We start from the raw sequence: 18,449 nt of genomic DNA on the forward strand, positions 1-18,449 counted from the left end.
ACACATATAGAAGATACACAAACAAGCCTTCATCGAATCAACACATGAATTAATGAGGGCATTCTCATTTATTTTCCATATAAATTAATTCTCCAAATATTTATTTACTTATTTTTAAAAGATTTTATTTATTTGAGAGAGAAATTGAGATAATGAGTAGGGGGAAGGGCAGAGGGAGAAGCTGACTCCCCGCTGAGCAGGGAGCCCAACTTGGAACTCTATCCCAGGACCCTGGGATCATGACCTAAGCCAAAGGCAGATGCGTAACTGACTGAGCCACCCAGGCGCCCTGAGTTTTGCAGATACTTAAAGGTTTACTCTTTAAATACCAACAAATTTATATGTATTAGATTTTAAATGTCTTGGGGCGCCTGGGTGGCTCAGATGGTTAAGGCTCTGTCTTCCGCTCAGGTCATAATCCCAGGGTCCTGGGATAGAGTCCCACATTGGGCTCCCTGCTCATCAGGGAGCCTGCTTCTCCCTCTCCCTCTGCTGCTCCCCCTGTTTGTGCTCTCCCTCTCTGTCAAATAAATAAATAAAATCTTTAAAAAAAGATTTTAAATGTCTTAAAATACATAGTTCCCTGTGCTTTTTATCAGATGATATGGAATATAGATATCTTCATTTGAAAATATATTAAGAAAGAGTTGGGATTGGAATATAGACCAGTAAAATAAAATAAGTAGGACTTAAGTTTTGAAGTTTGACATGGGTAGCTTTGAACTTACCTCTGTCCATTGTAGCACATCAAGTTATTTAATCCATGTCTCAGTTTTCTCACCTGTAAATTGGGGATAATAAGTACCTACTACATAGAATAGTGCCCAGTAGACTATGATAAGCACTCAGTAAATGGTAGCTATTTTATCATCGTTGTTAATAACCCCCAGAGTTATTTTCTGGGCTAAACAGCTCTAGCAAGTTGCTCTGTCTTCTACATCATCTGAGTGGACTCTGCTGTCTGCTCTCAGAATCTCTGGTCAGTGTACTTGATCTCTTTATTTTATACACAATTGAATGCCTGTGTGAGGGCACTTAAACTTCTGAAGAAACAAAATGCATGTACTTTTTGATGGCTGTTTACTCAGTGATATCTAGTCCCTGGACTATATTCCAAATACTTGAGAATTTTGGAAACATTACCTACCTGTAAGTGTGGCATTGCAAAAATCAGTCAATTAATCTGCATACTTAACTAGCAGTTTGAAGTTGGGGTTTTTTTGTGGGGGGGTTGGAGGGCAGAAGAGCAAGGTTTATTGAGCTATAGCAACATGATAGAACAAAACTCCCAAGGAGGGAGGGGACCGGAGGAGGTTGCCCAGGAATTGGAAGTTTAAATGACTGTTTTCAAACACAGTTTTACGAAGACTCTTCTCTTTGTTCTATCATCCATTTTGTTTAAAAAAAAAAACAAAAAAAAAAAACTTATTCTTTTCTTATAGTTCTTCAAGTACTGAAGTACTTGAACAAAATATACATCTGAATGTTACTCATTTTCTCAGGGAAGCCCAAGAGGGTAACATTCTTCTTCTTTTCTTTTTTTCTCTTTAGATTTTTATTTATTTGTCAGAGAGAGAGAGCATGATCAGGGAGAGGGGCAGGCAGAGGGAGAAGCAGGCTCCCTGCTGAGCAAGGAGCCTGATGTGGGGCTCATCCCAGGACACTGGGATCACGACCTGAGCCAAAGGCAGACACTTAACTGACAGAACCACCCAGGAGTCCCAGAGGGTAACATTCCTAAAGCACAAAAATGAGACTTTTAAGTCCATAATTGCTTTTACCTTGTAATTTTACTCTTCATCGTATGTGAAAAGTCAGTAGATAAACATGCATGGGAGATACACAAGGAGAAGGGTTGAAAACAAGAACACTTAATATGGCTGCACTGACGTTCCTTATCCTCTCTCTCCTTCTACCTGCAGACCTAACTATGCCAACCCAGATCTATGGGTCATCTCTTAACCAACTGTACTCCTCCTTACAGGACTGGACAGAGATAGCCCATTAAAGTTGTTCTCTTAAATCCATACCACTCCCCTCAGGTGTGCCCTGGGAGGGAGGAAACACTTGGGAAGAGCAGATAAAGTTAAGCATACTGGCATCATTCACATATCTGTCAGAAAATTGTGGAATTTTTAAAAATCTCTTGAGGGAGGCCAAAGTTAACCTGTTTGAAACTGACCACTGAGAGTTGGCCTTCTGTCTAAAGGTTTGGCTGTAAGTAAACAAACAACAAAAAAAATTAAAGACCTTGTTTTTGATCAGACTGTTCAAAGAAAGACTTTTGTGGGTAAAAGTTCACTAGGCTGAAACAATAGAAACATTTGAGAGTGGAATATGGCCTTCACCTTTAAAGCAGACGTCTTTGTCCACCTTTGCTGGCCTCCTTCAAGAGCATGGACGTGACTTCACCTCTCAGAATATTTTGCATGTTCCTCTTTGATATTTGGAGAGTCAGAACATACTATGTTCAGCAGTTGGTCATTTAGGTCTAGGAAAAGCTGGCAACAACTTTCAGCAGGGTTGGTCTTTACTCAGCAAATAACCTCTTGAAGAATTTTTAATGATTAAAAAGCAATAGGAAAAAAGTAACAGAAACTCTCTCACTCCCATGGCTCTATATTAATCCCACTGCAGATTCTCAAACTGCTTCTAAAAACCACCCAGAACTGAAAAAGTAGCCAGCCTGGCCCTTCCCCTTACCTTTTAATATTTAAGAGATAGAAAAATGAACTTAATCCTTAATTAATGAAGCTCTAAGTGAGGAAAGGCCAAAAATAATTACTCTTTCAAGAGTATTAAGGTAATTACATGTCCATGCATTTGCCCTTGTGTTTTAGTTGTGGCAACCATATGTCCTAAAATTTCAGGGCAAGTCCAGATTTTATGTATCTTCTCACAGAAGTCCTTTACTCCTTAGATTATAAAGTTAAGAAAATTTTCAGTTTGTAAAATATGATTATTTTAGATGTAGCCTCATAGTCTCTGTTAAAAATAATGGTATGAGAAGCTGTTTGTTAACCTTAAGACTAAACTTAGTTTTTTTACCAGCAAAATGGGTTTATTCGGGAATAAGGGAGAATTGCAATTTGAGACACACAAGCTATGACAAAACTATAGGAAAGTCCAGTAAACAAAAGAGAGGAACCTTATTTTATGGAGAAAAAGGTTGGGAGGGGTTGTTTTGTTTGTTTGTTTGTTTGTTTGTTTTTTAAAGATTTTATTTATTTATTTGACAGAGATCACAAGCAGGCAGAGAGGCAGGCAGAGAGAGAGGAGGAAGCAGGCTCCCTGCTGAGCAGAGAGCCCCATGCGGGGCTCGATCCCAGGACTCTGAGATCATGACCCGAGCCGAAGGCAGCAGCTTAACCCACTGAGCCACCAGGCGCCCCGGGAGGGGTTGTTTTGAATGAAAGTCCATTGAAGGAAAGCAAGAGTTCAGGGTGATGATGCTTTCTCATTAACTGGGTTGCTGTGATACTTGATTTTTTTAATGAGATACAGTGCATGCCCTTCCTTGTTGGAACCTGTAACTAATGATCTTTCCTGTTGATTCTTCTTTTGGGGTCTATAATCAACAATTCTTCCTGTAATTAATGTAGGGCTCCCCCTTCCAGCCTCCCAATCTAGATTCCCATGTCCACTTAGTGAGGTTTCTTTTTATTAATTTTGTCGTGTTCTAGACCAAAGGAAAACTGTTGAAATACAAATGGTTATCTTCTACCCTCTGTGACATCTTACCAAGGTAATAACAAGTCATATCCCCTGTATGATTTTAAGGCACACCAAAAGCATAGGGTATAACACAAATTACTGCTTGAATTATCCTGACCTCCATACTCTAGTGTAAGTGGAGGAAGGAGAGGATTATTGGTTCTTGTCTGTGTCCTCCTCCTAATTTGGGAATCACATGCTCTTCCCAGGCGCCCACTGCATCATCTGCTCCTCACCAGCTATTTGTTCCATTATGGGCCACCATTCCTGTAACTGTAGATCAGTGCCCCCAACTCCTGCATACAGTTCTCTTGTAGGATGTTGTTCGCTGTGATGGGTGCAGCATAAGAGTAAATATGAGGCAGGGCACACTTCTGTTTACTGTTTCATCCCTTTGTCCTCCACACCTCCATCACACAAAGTAGTATAGGCCTATTAGACTTAGGAAATGGTTGGAATAAGTTAAGGAAATCACAGTGAGAAAGAGAAAAAAATAATTTAACTGAATGCAAAATCTGCTATAATCACCCAACTCACAGTGTGTTTGATCTGTAGGAGCTCTATTTAAACTGCCTTCCTGGTAATCCCATCAAGACTTCCACTTAAATATCATTAATTAGAAACTAAGACTCCTGGCCACATAGATGGGTGCTTCAAGATGAAAGTCCATATTCTACTCTTGAATTTCTCATGTCACTCTGGTTTCAACCTAGTGAACCCTAGGGAAGGTAGCAAAATTAAGTGCTCTGACCTCCCCCCCCACCATAAGAGAAAGTCAGAGGTTGGAAAACAAAATGAGATCAGTGATACTAATTGATCAAGTTATACATTTTTTGTACATTTCTAGTTTTAGTGTATCAATGGGAGTTACCAGCTAAATAACCTTTATTTTTTCAAAGGTTTATTTATGCATTTGTGAGAGAGGAGGGGGGGCAGAAGGAAAGGGAAAGAGAATCTCAAGCAGACTCCCCACTGACTGCAAAGCCTGACTCGGGACTTAACATAGGGCTTGATCCTACAACCCCAAGATCGTGACCCAGGCCAAAATCAAGAGTTGGACGCTTAACCAACTGAGCCACCCAGGTACCCCTAACTTTTATAATCATTCCAGGAAAGTGAACAAAACATTACACCTTTGCCAGGAGATTGTGTTGTAGATAACTCAGTCTATAATCTTTCTACCCTACCTTCAAGTCTAAGAGCCCCGCCATTTCCTAACCTCTGCTATTTGGCTGCCTGCATATCTTTGGCAAGCTCTAGTCATTTCCTGTGTAGTTGGTCTCATCCCAGGAACTGTCCATGTAGTTCATTCTTCAAGTCTGTCATTCAGTCAAAACAACCCAAATACTTTAGACAACTCTACAGATCAACCAGTCATGGTTGTTAGGTGCTGCAGCCCTACAGAAGAATCCAGATGGGCGCATGAAACCTCCCAGTGTGATCCCTGTTTGTCTCTTCACTGCTGTGACTATCAAATATGCCTCTTTATTAAAATTGCCTAGCCAGGGACGCCTGAGTGGCTCAGTGGGTTGAGCCGCTGCCTTGGGCTCAGGTCATGATCCTTGTTCCTGGGATCGAGTCCCACATCGGGCTCCTTGCTCAGTGGGGGGTCTGCTTCTCTCTCTGCCTCTGCCTGCCACTCTGCCTGCTTGTGCATGCTATCTCTCTCTCTCTGACAAATAAATAAATAAAATCTTTAAAAAAAATTAAAATAAAATAAAATTGCCTAGCCAGTAATGTTCCAACACATGCACACCTTTCAAGGGCAAATGTTAAATCACAGAGACAATATAAAACCTAAAACCCTCAAACTGCCAAAGCGAGTTCTTGCTAAAGACATATCTGATCTGCCTAATGTTGTTTTTATGGTCTTTAAATTTTTTTTTTTTTAAGATTGATTTATTTGACAGAGAGAGACGGTGAGAAAGGGAACACAAGCAGCGGGAGTGGGAGAGGAAGAAGCAGGCTTCCCGCCGAGGAGAGAGCCTGATGTGGGGGTTCAAACAACACAGGACCCTGGGATCATGACCTGAGCCCAAGGCAGACACTTAATGAGTGAGCCACTCAGGCACCCCTTTAAATGATTTTTAAGGGGGAGGCAATTCCCATTTTCCCCCAGTCTCTACTCTTCACTATTATTTACATCCAACTGCATCACCCATTTATATACTGGCCTGGCCTTTGAAAATGTTTGGGTTTGAGTTCCCTGCATCTAAACCCACAAGGATATACACATTTTTCCTAATTACCCTATAATATGTAAATATCTCTCCTCTGTCCTGCTTTTAAACCTTGCCCCTTGGACCTCCAAGTGATAATAGGCCATTCGCAAACCTTGTGAAGTGTTTTTTTTGTTGTTGTTGTTGTTGTTTTAAGATTTTATTTATTTATTTGGCAGAGATCACAAGTGGGCAAGAGGCAGTCAGAGAGAGAGAAAGGGGGAAGCAGGCTCCTGCCAAGCAGAGAGCCCGATGTGGGACTCGAGCCCAGGACCCTGAGATCATGACCTGAGCCAAAGGCAGAGGCTTTGAATACTCCTTAAAGGATCTAGGTAAGTCCTCAGCAAGACTTCACCTCTCCCCCAACCTTTGAACTACTGGAGATGGAGGGGAGGTTTTGTTCTTTGGGCCACATTAATAGTAGCTGTTTTCCAAGTTCCTCCTTAGCTTTCTCACTGATGTTGTTCAGAACACTGATAACTGGGCACCAATTCTTTAAGGATTTAGTTTAATACTTTTTCATTTCCTCTTGTGTGCCATCATACATTTTTATGTGTTCAGCAAACATACTGAGCTCCTGCTATGATTTGGGCACAGTCGGAGCTGGGAGTAGAGCAATGAGCAAAACAAAGCTTCCTGCCCTCATGAAGCTTACAGTCTAGCAAAGGACATAAAACTTCTGGAAAGATGGAAGAGTAGGAGGATCCTAAACCCACCTGTCCCATGAACACCTGTAGAAAACAACTACATCAGAGACCCATAAAACAAGCAGAAGACTAGCAGAACAGACTTCACAGTTAATCGTAGAGAGGAAGCCACATCTAGTAAAAGAAACAATTTCAGTAACCACAGTAGAATCCCTATTGTTAATGTTTGTAATACTGAAGATTTAATAGACTCTAGCTTTAATTTGGAATTATCTCATTCATGTAATCAGGAGATTTTATCTCAACTCGAGTAAAGTAATTGCATGTTGTTAAATACCTACTTAATAATAAAATGGTCAAATGTAACCAGTCTGTGACTAGTCAGCTCAGTAGATACCGAGAGGTATGACGACATTAAGGTCATTAACTCTTGGGCTTATTCTTGGCACAAACTAGTTAATATCTTTAAGTCTCATTGCCACAGACTACTTTGCTAACCTGGGCGGTCCTCCTCCAGAAGCATGCAGTTGAAAACAGGAGAAATCGGGGGATGATAGATTAGGTGTCTGTTAGCACTGTTAGAAAAACAATTTAACCATCCACATCCTGATGATGGTGTTTTAAGAGGCCTGCAGGACAATAGGGTCATTGTGATCAAACGTGGCCCAGGGCAGTCTTCAAACTGAAAGCTCTCAGGCTTACTTCTGTCTCTACCAGCCAGGAGAATCGTGAGGGAGTTCTTTTCCTTGGATAAGATCCTGGTGATGGGACTGCAATCCTTGGATTTCTGCACTGCCTCCGTGGTATAGTCCTCAGTCTTCAAGAGAGTTTCTGAATTAGACTACTAATGCTGGTCATTTTAAGAGCATCACAAATGTGATGAGGGTGTTTTGAGAATTTAAGCTGACACATTCTTATATTCAGACGTGTCTGGAGGACCTGGCTGCCAAGGTTCCATATATGTGAAGGATTAAGAAAGAGCTCATTCTGGGGCACTTGGGTGGCTCAATGGTTTAAGCCTCTGCCTTCAGTTCAGGTCATGATCCCAGGGTCCTGGGATCCAGCCCCACCTTGGGCTTTCTGCTCAGCAGGGAGCCTGCTCCCCCACCCCCAGTCTCTCTGCCTCCCTCTCTGCCTACTTGTGATCTTTGTCTGTCAAGTAAATGGATAAAATCTTTAAAAAAAAAAAAAAAGAAAGAAAGAAAGAAAGAGCTCATTCTAATGGAAGAGAGGACCACAGGACAGGGTAAACCGCAAGAGAGGAGTGATTCTGGGCACAGACCAGACTCATGTTTGAATCCTAGGGAAAGGGAACTAAAATAAAGGGCCTATAAAACCCAAAAGAGTCATTTCCATAAAATCTCTGAGTCATCGGGACCTTAAAACAGCCCTTCCAGGTTGAGTGTGTCACTGTGTGGAGGAAATTTGGGGTGAAGAGTGCTTTTTCCAAGTGGAATTTCTATTGCAAGCGTTCAGAGGCTGAAATGGTCAACATTAGGGCCCCCAAAGAAGCAGGGGTGACGTCACACTTTAGGGAGCACTGGTGACGTAGCAAAGACATCCACGCTTCTGGTGCTTTGGCCCTAGTATCAGTGTGTGTAAACATTTTGGCTTAAGGATGACAGGAGATTGCACTGAAGTGAAGTAGAAAAGAAAGAGTGCCTGTAGGAGTGGTTAAATGTAGTAGCTGGGACTGTGGTTCCACAGATTTCTCACTGTCAGAGAAGGGAGTTGTAAATGTTTATAAAGGGGGAAGGCTGGGATGAATCTGCAGTGTTGGACAGGAATTAGAAAAATCTCTAAGTGTGTGTGTGGGTGTGTGTTTGGAGTTGGGAAGGTTGTCTTCTGAGAGGACCTACCAGCAATGACACACTAGTGCAAATTAGCACACCTAGAACCCAAGTCCTCCTAAATACTATTCTCCATTCACAGAACCAGAGCTTAGAAAAGTGGCTGATTTCAAGATTGGTGCTAGGAGACTAGGAAAACCTGGACCATCTTATTATGTAATAAAGTTAGAAAACTCAAAGAATTTTAAGGACATGTCAAAAGTAGAGTTTGAAGAGATTCCCACTAGATGTGTCAAGGACAATGTAAGTATCATAATTAGTAATGTCAATAACAGATTATAACCCATTGAATAAAATAGGTCTCTGTGAGTCCCACTGGTATAAACAGCCAAACAAATCATAGAGAAAGGCACATTTTTCCTTACAGTAGAATACCAACTAAAAAATATAAAAGGAAGAAAGACTTATGAAATCACCATTTGGCAATCATCATAGTAATAATTGAGTCAGGCAAGAATCATCAATGCATGCTAAAACTAGTGGGTAAAGTTTGATGAGGGACAAGACATGTACATAGTGTCAAAGTATCTCCCCACAAGGCACTTGTTAATGATGAAGGAAAATGCAGTAATTTTAAAGTGGAAAAAATGTAACCAAGTCATTAAAGGTAACTTCAATAGTAACGAACAAATCAACTACTATTATATACTGAGAAGATCACAACGTCACTTCTGTGGTATTTCTGCTAAGAATGCCTCACCTGAAATCTAATCATGAGGAAACATCAGACAAGCCAAGCTGAGAAACACTCTACAAACAACTTGCCTATAACTCTTCATATATGTCAAGGTCATGAAAAACAAAGTATGGAAAATCTAGTCTAGATTAAAAAAGACTAAAGATACTTGACAACTGAATGTTGATCTTGATAACAATGTATGGTCTGGAATTTTCTTTTACCCTAATGGGCATTACTGAGACAACTGAGCAAAATTTGAATAGGTCTATAGATTAGATAGTTTTATCGAATCAATACCGACTTCTTAATTTGTGTAATTATACCGGGATTGTGCAAGAGAATGCCCTTGTTTTTTGGAAATACATACTGAAGTACTTAGAGGGAAAGGGCATCATGTCTACAACTTACAAAAAATAGTTTAGAAAAACAGAAAAAACAAAAAAACAGGAAAAATTTAAATAGTTAAAAGTTTAAACAGAAAAAAGTTTAGAAAAAAATAAATAAATGCAGAGAATACACAAGCATGCACAAGATTGGCCTAGGTTGCTAGGAGAAAGAATTGAAACTAACAAGCATTTTTTACATGACTAGTCAGAAATTCTGAGAATATGCCTCAAAGCCCTTTTTATTTGGTGCCTGGTGCCAATTTATGATGTAAGATATGGTAGCAGCACACATGGCAGAAAATCTTGAGTACCAGTGAGTCATCCTCTGTGTTTGAGACACCTCTAGAACACTCTCCTAACCCAATCAATTTAACTCACCTCAACTTCAATACAACAAGCTCCTCTACCAAAAATTCTTTTTTTTTTTTTTTTTAAGATTTTATTTATGTATTTGAGAGAGAGAGCACAAGCAAGGGGAGGGAGCTATGGAGCAGGGAGCTTGATCCCAGGACCCTGAGATAACGACCAGACCTGAAGGCAAACACTTAACCAACCGAGCCACCCAGGTGCCCAGATTATTTCTTTCTTTAACTTTCATATTCAGATTGAGTTATTGCAGTCTCAAATTCCATGCAACTCTCCTGCTTGAGCAGGAGATGAACAGGATTAATCCAAACAAATTCCAAACACTTATCTTAATATAGAGATAAAATATTTTGGACCTAAATGTCAAAGCTGATTAAGAAACAGCAAAGATAACAGACTGAACCACTACGAGCTTCTCTTTGCTTTATTGTTTGTTCGCTCTCTTTATTATTTCTATATCACTTGTGGGCAGGAAGCAGCCATCTTGAAATACAAATTTTACTTGTTTCTTTGAAAAAAAAAAAAAGAAAAACAAATAGATGGTTTATTCTAAGAATGTACAGGAACTTATATTCTAAACGTCCACAAATACATATTCCAGCAACTCTTATCACCTCAAAACCCTACTACAGCTTCTCTTTAATCTTTTTAAACATCCTGTTACATAAATCGCAGCTGCATCTATAGCAGGAAAAATAATAAGATAATAATTGCTCAAACATCAAAAGCATTTGGGTGGGTCTTACATAGACCTTTAGTCTTCTCTCCCACCAACACCACGTTCTTAAATTTTTTTTTTTTTTTACCCACCCACATTAATGTATTTTTTGTTTGTTGTTTCCTTTCCCCTGAGTAATTACTATGAAATTTTGCCAGGTCAGAAACTGTTCCCAGGAAGAGACCCAGAGTATTAAGAAAGCAGACAAATAGTACCTGAAGATAAGCTATGACTCTTTCCAGGCCTGCCCCTCCTTTGATTTCTTTCTCCATTTGAATGTGATTAATTGGTGGAATTGCACGTCCTCAGTGGGGTATGAGGGAGAGTTCCCCTGCCTGACCTACGCTAGGAATTTCCTATTCACTTTCATGGGAACTTAGAACTGTCCTTACCACCCAGTATTATGGTAAGAACCACACAAACTGTTTTATGAGGGCTGTGAATCTAGTATGTGTATTCCTTCAGCAAGTATTTCTTGATCATATGTTGGAGTTAGAAAGACTTTTAGAAGTCTTTTAGCTTGACCTGTCTTCCAACGCCGGCGTTTCTTCCATAACTTTTCTGGCAAATGGTCACCAGCCAAGACTCGGTTATTAATTAAAAAGACGAGCTCCCCATGGTGTTGGGAATCCCATTTCATTGCTGGACATCTCTCATCATAACTCTTGCTGCTTGCTGTGGTTCTTTGCGACTTCAACAGAATATGTCTACCCCTCCTCCATAGGACAACCCTTCACACATCAGTTGGCTGCTAATTTATCCTAGCTAAGTACCATCACTCATAATGTTTTTTCAAATCATGCTGAATAGTGGATAAACATCCACAAGTTAATAGTAGTTAACTTGGGAAGGTAAGACTGTGGTTGTTTTAAAAATTTCTTGCTTGTGTATAAATTCTAATTTTCACAATAAATATTTAATTTAATAACTGACAATATGAATTATTTTTATTGGATTTGTTCTAGATGCCAGTCCTGGAATGCATATATAATTATCCTTCAGTAACCCTGAGAGATAGGACCTATAATTGTCCCCATTGTACAGATGAAGAAAGTAAGGCACAGAGGGATTAAATAATGTGCCATGATCACAAAGTAAGTGACTAAAAAGAGATTGGAACCCAGGTTTGCCTAATTCTTGACCATTCCCCTTTAACAAGAAAAACAATTTTTGTGAGGGGTGAGAGACATATTTGTTTTTAACATGGTGTCCAGAAATTGATACAATATGCTAGGTTTGATCTGAACACTGTAATTATTACATCCTTTGATTTGGACACAGTACAATCTATTAATGTCCCTAAGACTTCATTTGATTTTTTAGCTCCTGTTACATGACTCTTATAGGAGCTTTCAAAATATCCTTTGGCTCTTATTTCATTTTTTCACCTTGACTCCCTCTTTGCCCCTCCTCCTTTGTCACCCTAACAGCTCTTACCCCTCCGTCACGATTTTTTCAACCTAGTTAACATTTCTCTTCACGCTCCTATAATCTTTTTTTTTTTTTTAAGATTTTATTTATTTATTTGACAGAGATCACAAGTAGGCAGATAGGCAGGCAGAGAGAGAGAGAGAGAGAGAGGAGGAAGCAGGCTCTCCGCTGAGCAGAGAGCCCGATGTGGGGCTCGATCCCAGGACCCCGGGATCATGACCTGAGCCGAAGGCAGAGGCTTTAACCCACTGAGCCACCCAGGCGCCCCACGCTCCTATAATCTTATAGACACATACAAATGTACACATATTCAATATAGATTTTCTTTGTAATTTAAGAAGTGACTACATTTTTGCCTCTCACTTTTACTTAAAACAATTTCTTGGGGCACCTGGGTGGCTCAGTGGGTTAAAGCCTCTGCCTTCGGCTCAGGTCATGATCTCAGGGTCCCGGGATCAAGTCCCGCATCGGGCTCTCTGCTCAGCAGGGAGCCTGCTTCTCCCTCTCTCTCTCTGCCTGCCTCTCTGCCTACTTGTGATCTCTGTCTGTCAAATAAATAAATAAAATCTTTAAAACAAAAAACAATTTCTTATATAAAATCTCTCTAAATCAAATTCATTCCTTTTAATGGATGTCCTAAATTGTGGGTGTACTATAATTTTTTGCAACAATTCCCCTATTGATGGGCATGCATGGTATTTATAATGTGGATGTGTGTGCATGTGTGTATATGTAAGTTGACATAGAAAATATTGCTTTAATAAATAACCTGGTACATATGTACTATGTATGTATGTATGTATATATGTACTATGTTCTTACTTAAATAGTTTTCTTGCAACTAGTGGTTTACTTTAGTAGGATAGATTCCCAGAACTGAGTTTGGTGGGTCAAGAGGTATATATATTTTTAAAGATTTTATTTTTAAGTAATCCGTATACCCACTGGGGGACTTGAACTCATAACCCCGAGATCAAGAGTTGCAGGCTCTACCAACTGAGCCAGGCGCCCCGAGGGGTATATATATATTTTAAATAATAGCTATTGCCAGATTGCTTTTTCAAAAAGCCTTTAATACTTTGTATTTCCATAGCAGCACATGAAAATGCTCTATATCCTACATCCCTGCAGCAACAGGTATTATAGAAGTCATTCTAATAAAAGCCTGTGAAACAAGAGATCAAAGGAAACTACTTAAATCTAATAAAAATTATGTACTCCAAATCAACAGCAGTTATAATCCTAACTGGCAAAATATTAAAACTCTTTCCTTTAGGGGTGCCCGGGTGGCTCAGTCAGTCAAGTGTCTGCCTTCTGCTCAGATCATGGCCCTGGGGCCCTGGGGTCCTGGGGTTGAGCCCCGAATCAGGCTCCCTGCTGAGCAGTGTGTCTGCTTCTCTCTCTCTCTTTGCCCCTTTCCCCCACTCTTGCTCTCTCTCAAGTAAATAAATACAATCCACACACCAAAAAAAAAAAAACCTCTTTCATTTAAAATCAGGTACTGCACCTTAAGCTTTTAATTAAATATACCTAACTGGGGTGCCTGAGTGGCTCAGTGGGTTAAGCTTCTGCCTTTGGTTCGGGTTATGATCTCAGTGTCCTGGGATCAAGCCCTGCATCAGGCTCTCTGCTCAGTTGGGAGCCTGCTTCCCCCTCTCTCTCTGCCTGCCTCTCTGCCTACTTGTGATCTCCCTCTCTCTCTCTCTGTCAAATAAATAAATAAATAATATCTTTAAATAAATAAATAAATATACCTAACCAGGTCTTTTTGACTCTTAACTTTAAAATTGATGTACAATGTATATAGAAAAATGAGGACAAATCATAAGGGCACAGATCAATGAATCCTTACAAAATAAACACATCCGAATAACCACCATTTAGGTCAAGAAATTGACATTAGCAATACCTCAAAAGCCTTCCTCATGCCCCCTCCTAATCATTGCCCTCTTCCTCCTTCCTCAAGAGACCACAGAATAGTTTTGCTTGGTTTTGAAGTATGTAGAAAGAGAATCATGCAGTATACACTCTTTGGTGTGTGTCTGATTTCTTTCCCTCAGCACTACCTTAGTGAGGTTTCTCCATGTAGCAGATATCAGTGGTTCACTCATTTTCATTGCTGCACAATAGTTCATTGTATGAATAATATACTACAATTAATTACCCATTCTGGGTTTTTTTTTTAATATTTTATTTATTCATTTGTCAGAGAGAAAGAGAGCACACGCACAAGCAGGGGGAAGCAGCAGGCAGAGGAAGAGGGAGAAGCAGGCTCCCCACTGAGCAGGGAACCCAATGTGGGACTCGATCCTGGGACCCCAGGATCATGACCTGAGCCAAAGGCAGATACCTAACCGACTGAGCCACGAAGGCTTCCACCCATTCTGTTTTTGATGGGCTTTCAGGTCCTTTTGAATCTGAAACCTGTCATCCAGTATATTAGCCACCAATACTCTCCCATCTTTGTATCATCAGAAATTTGGAAGATCACACCATTCATTCATTCATTCACTTATTTTTAAAGATTTATTTATTTGAGAGAGAGAGTGAGTGAGAGGAGAACATGAACCAGCAGAGTGAGAGAGAAAGAGAAAAGAAAGCATGACAGCTCCCACTGAACAGGGAGCCCAATGTGGGGGTCTTAATCCCAGGACCCTGAGATCATGGCCTGAGCTGAGGGCAGGCGCTTAGTCGACTGAGTCACCCAGGCACCGCAGTGATCACACCATTTTTGTCTACATGCAAATCATGGACATTTACCCATTTGACAGGACCAGGCAGGTTTGTGTCAAACAATTAGAGATCTCCCTTCAGGTTAGCCTTAATACACTAATAAATAGTATTTGGGCAAGTTCTTCAATTCGCTAACATGGTAGCTGTCTGTAGTGTCGTTTAGCGGAAACAAAATTTACTGAAGGTGTACTATGTTCGACCTTTCTACGTACTGACGGGATGAAGCCGTGAACCAGAGAGACCATGGAATTTACATTCTAGCCGATGAGACAAATGTACACAAAAAGCAAATAATTTAGGTAATTTTAGCCAAGTGCATGAGGAAACTGAAACAGGGCAACACAATAAGGAGTGCTGAGAAGGGAGGCAGACAACTTGTGGAGCTAGTTGCATGAAGACTGGGACTAGTAACAGCCAGACAAGGACATCAGCAAGTACACAAGCCCTGAGGAGGAGATAAGCTTCAAGAAACAGGAAGGCTAGTGTACCTAGAGCCAATTGTGAATGGAAGCAAGTTGAGGAGAGGTAGACAGGAACCAGATCACATTTCCAGTTTTAAAGTCCTAAATGTCTAACTGTAATGATGAGACGGATAAGAAGATACAACACCCAGATATCCTTTTAAGGAAGTGCTTGGTGCCTAGAAATGAAGAGTGTGGTCAGCAGACAGCCTGGAGCTGGCAGCTCTCAGAGTCTTGCTGCCTGAGGACATACTCCGCTTAGAGCAGACCACATCTTTGACTGAGTGGGCGTGGATATAAATGCTCACTCCTTTTGATCTGGTACCGGGCAATTGTAACCAACAGTACTCAGTGCAGAGCTCCCTGATGGGTTGGCCCAAGCTCTACTGGGCCATGTATCACTGATTTCTTCCTCTGCTCAGTCCTGCTTCCTTTCCTTTCCTTTCAGAGGTGTCAAACCCTGATAAACATCTCAGATCACAGACTTGGTCTCCATATCTGTGGAAAACTCAGTCAGTTACAAATGGGGAGCCACTGAAGGATTTTACGCAAAGAATTCAAATGGTCTGGGGTGCCTGGGTGGCTCAGTGGGTTAAGGCCTCTGTCTTCTGCTCAGGTCATGATCCCGGGGTACTGGGATCGAGGCCCCATCGGGCTCTCTGTTCAGCAGGGAGCCTGCTTCCTCCTCTCTCTCTCTGCCCGCCTCTCTGCCTACTTGTGATCTCTGTCAAATAAATAAATAAAATCTTAAAAAAAAAAAAAAGAATTCAGATGGTCTGATTTTGTTTTTAGATCACTCCAGCTGCTGTACAGAGAATGGATTGTGGAAGGTAAAAGTGAAAACAGTGGCCTTGGAAAAGAGATGGCGGTGGCCTCATCTAGGGGGGAGCAGAAGTTAGGGAAGAAGTGGGTAGATTTGGGACCGAATTTGGTTATAAAACTGATAACCGTGGTTCTTCCCAAGCGCTTTGATCAAATGTCTTTCTAGAAATAGATTTAGTGTGTCTGTATTTCTTTTAATTACCTGTCCAGTCATCATTTCAAGAAAGGAAATAGCCATGGGGCTCCTGGCTGGCTTAGTTGGAAGAGTGTGTGACTTTTGATGTCAGGGTTATGAGTTCAAGCCCCACATTGGGTGTAGATATTACTTCAATAAATAAAAACTTGTGGGGGAGAAAAAAGGCATTGGCACCTGGGTGGCTCAGTTGATTAAGCATCTGCTGTCTGCTCAGGTCATGATCCCAGGGTCCTGGGATCGAATCCTGTATCCTGCTCCCTGCTCAGCAGGGAGCCTGCTTCTTCCTCTCCCTTGCTGCTCCTCCTACTTATGCTCTCTCTGTGTCAAATAAATAAATAAAATCTTAAAAAAATAAAAATAAAAAAAGAACTAGCCTGTGTGGTATGGCCCTTAGTTGGGTAGTCACACTCTTGTACTCACCTGTTGAATGTTTTAGCCATGTCAGCTTTTTCTCTGTCCCTCTAGCATGCCAAGTTTATTGCTGCCTCATGCATTTTTCACATGTGGTTTTTGGGTTGTCTCTGCAGCACTCCCTAAACTCTGCCCATCTACATCCTATTCATCCTTCAGGGCTCTGATTACATGCTGCCTCTACACAGAGGATTTCTCTAGCATTGCCCCCTCCTGCAGTGAGGCTAGTTCCTCTAATTATGCGCTCACACAAATCCCTATGTTTTCTTTCGTAGCACTTATCACAAGTTGCAATTATGCTATAATTTTTGTTGTTATTTGTCTTCCTTAGTAGAGTCCCACAAGGGGCAGGAACATACCTGTTTTGTTTTCTGCTTCATCCTGAGTGCCTTGCCCAGTAACTAGGACAAGGAGGTGCACAATAAATATTTGTTTAATGAATGAACTTGCCCTTAGTGGATCCATGTTGGTGTCTAGACAATTGCTTTAAGTGCTCTTTTTTTTTTTTTTTTTTTAGGATTTCTTAATTTATTTGAGAGAGAGAGAGAACATGAGCCGGGGGTCAGGGCAGGGGACAGAGAGAGAGAGAGAGAATCTCAAGCAGACTCCATGCTGAGCGCAGAGCCCAATGAGGGCTCCATCTCATGACCCTTAGATCATGACCTGAGCTGAAACCAAGAGCTGGGCGCTTAACCAACTGCACCATCCAGGTGCCCCAATTCCTTTAAGTGCTCTTAAAACATCTTATAGTAATCCATACCAAAATCTCCAAGGGATTACTGACGATTTTCAGACTGTGGTTTTTAGGATCTCATTTTTTCTACACACATACACACACAAACATTTTTTTGGAGTAAAATTTAGTTATTATATTATATGGAGGTAATTTTAAAATAGTACCGAATACTTATAATGAAAAAAATAATAATAACCCTGCTCTATTCCCTAGTCTTACTGTCTAGATAGGCAACTACTTTAAACTCAACAGTTTTGACCAATCCTCTATGTTTAAAAGAAGTCCTTATTCACACTTAAAAATCAATACATCTCACCTTCTGACACTTCTCCCACTGTCAAAATAGTTTTTAGGTTTTCATTGGTGATTTGTCATCACACTGGCGATTTCTTCCACCATCTTTCAGTATTTGGGACTAGAAATCTTGGCTTTGTTAAAAGTGGCAGAGTATCTCTTATCTCACCTCAGTGGAACTTCAAATTTCTCACCTGTTTGTTCTTCCCCTTCCAGCATGAAAATTATCTTTCTTTTTTTTTTTTTTTTTTTAAGATTTTATTTAGTTGTTCAACAGAAACAGAGAGAAAGCACAAGCAGGAGGAGCAGCAGGCAGAAGGAGAAGCAGACTCCCCACTGAGCAAGGAGCCTGATGCCGGACATCCCAGAACCTCGGGATTATGACCTGAGCCCAAGGCAGATGCTTTACCAACGGAGCCACCCAAGTGTCCCTATCTTTCTTTTTTTCAATGAGCTGTAATTCACATACCATAAAATTCACCTTTTATAAAAGGTATCTTTCTTAAAGAAGATGGAAAGAAAAGCAGACCTTCCCTGGTTTATCAGCAGACATGCTACTGCTTTCTAGAAGCAATGTCCCCTGCCCTCCTCAAAGGATGGCTGTGGGTTCCAAAGCCAAGGTAAGGAGGGAGGGCAGTGTGAAGGTAGAATTCGATGCAGATTGATTCTTTACACAATTTGGACTGTTCTGCTACCCAGGTCCAATTTAAGAGCCTCTCGTGCTCTAGGCTCCCTTCTGAGATCTTTGTAGTATCCAAATATGTATTAAAATATCCAATCACATTC

At 40.7% G+C, this 18,449-nt stretch overlaps 1 long non-coding RNA gene across 1 annotated transcript; it reads left to right on the forward strand.

The window, feature by feature from the left end:
• Positions 1-6,197: 6,197 nt before the first annotated feature.
• Positions 6,198-17,938, forward strand: LOC111143705. The gene is made up of 3 exons (XR_002640340.1): positions 6,198-6,265; positions 11,545-11,673; positions 17,919-17,938. It is a non-coding gene; the product is annotated as an uncharacterized LOC111143705 (long non-coding RNA).
• The last annotated feature ends 511 nt before the right edge of the window (positions 17,939-18,449 follow it).

This window comes from Enhydra lutris, unplaced genomic scaffold (assembly GCF_002288905.1).
Source record: "Enhydra lutris kenyoni isolate GAN:26980312 unplaced genomic scaffold, ASM228890v2 scaffoldscaffold9, whole genome shotgun sequence".
NCBI classification, from domain to species: Eukaryota; Metazoa; Chordata; class Mammalia; order Carnivora; family Mustelidae; genus Enhydra; species Enhydra lutris.